This window comes from Ciona intestinalis, unplaced genomic scaffold (assembly GCF_000224145.3).
Source record: "Ciona intestinalis unplaced genomic scaffold, KH HT000093.2, whole genome shotgun sequence".
NCBI classification, from domain to species: domain Eukaryota; kingdom Metazoa; phylum Chordata; class Ascidiacea; order Phlebobranchia; family Cionidae; genus Ciona; species Ciona intestinalis.
The window spans coordinates 27,552-29,087 of NW_004190415.2; the positions used below are offsets into that span (position 1 = coordinate 27,552).

The 1,536-nt window shown below is 48.4% G+C and overlaps 1 protein-coding gene across 1 annotated transcript in view; it reads left to right on the forward strand.

Moving 5' to 3' along the window:
- Positions 1-1,536, forward strand: part of LOC113475050 — a 5,026-nt gene that overhangs the window by 3,288 nt on the left and 202 nt on the right. The gene's annotated exons all lie outside the window — the stretch shown is intronic.

Consider the following 1,536-nt stretch of genomic DNA (forward strand, 5'->3'; position numbering starts at 1 on the left):
TTGGGTGAAAAATAGTTTCCCTCCGTCCCTCCATCATTTCCCTCCGTCCCTAAACTTATTTTAGGTAAAAAATAGTTTCCCTCCGTCCCTCCACCATTTCCCTACCGTCCCTCCACTTATTTTGAGTGAAAAATAGTTTCCCTCCATCCCTCCACCAGTTTCCCTCCGTCCCTCCACCATTTCCCTACCGTCCCTCCACTTATTTTGGGTGAAAAATAGTTTCCCTCCGTCCCTCCTACCTTATTTTAAGTTTCCCTCCGTCCCTCCATCATTTCCCTACCGTCCCTCCACTTATTTGAGGTAAAAAATAGTTTCCCTCCGTCCCTCCACCATTTCCCTACCGTCCCTCCACTTATTTTGAGTAAAAAATAGTTTCCCTCCATCCCTCCACCAGTTTCCCTCCGTCCCTCCACCATTTCCCTACCGTCCCTCCACTTATTTTGGGTGAAAAATAGTTTCCCTCCGTCCCTCCACCAGTTCTTCCCTCCGTCCCTCCATCATTTCCCTACCGTCCCTCCACTTATTTGAGGTAAAAAATAGTTTCCCTCCGTCCCTCCACCATTTCCCTACCGTCCCTCCACTTATTTTGAGTAAAAAATAGTTTCCCTCCGTCCCTCCACCAGTTTCCCTCCGTCCCTCCACCATTTCCCTACCGTCCCTCCACTTATTTTGGGTGAAAAATAGTTTCCCTCCGTCCCTCCACCATCCAGTTCCTATTTTGAGTGAAAAATAGTTTCCCTCCGTCCCTCCATCATTTCCCTACCGTCCCTCCACTTATTTGAGGTGAAAAATAGTTTCCCTCCGTCCCTCCACCATTTCCCTACCGTCCCTCCACTTATTTTGAGTAAAAAATAGTTTCCCTCCGTCCCTCCACCAGTTTCCCTCCGTCCCTCCACCATTTCCCTACCGTCCCTCCACTTATTTTGGGTGAAAAATAGTTTCCCTCCGTCCCTCCACCATTTTCCTCTGTCCCTCCACCATTTCCCTACCGTCCCTTCACTTATTTTGGGTAAAAAAAAGTTTCCCTCCGTCCCTCCCCCAGTTTCCCTACCGTCCCTCCACTTATTTTGAGTGAAAAATAGTTTCCCTCCATCCCACCACCATTTCCCTATCCTCCCTCAACTTATTTGAGGTAAAAAATTAGTTTCCCTCCGTCCCTCCACCATTTTCCTCTGTCCCTCCACCATCTCCCTCCGTCCCTCTACCATTTTCCCTACCGTCCCTCCACTTATTTGAGGTAAAAAATTAGTTTCCCTCCGTCCCTCCACCATTTTCCTCTGTCCCTCCACCATTTCCCTACCGTCCCTTCACTTATTTTGGGTAAAAAAAAGTTTCCCTCCGCCCATAGGTTTAAGCAAAGAAATTATTGTTTCCCTCCGTCCCTCCATTTTGCTTCCTTCCCTCCTTTTAGTAACGGTATTTTCCCTCCTTCCCTCCGTCCCTCCCTTCCCTCCTTTTAGTACTCAGTTTCCCTCCGTCCCCCCGTCCCTCTATCCCTCCTTTTAGTGTTGTCCCACTTTCTCCACTCGCCTACAA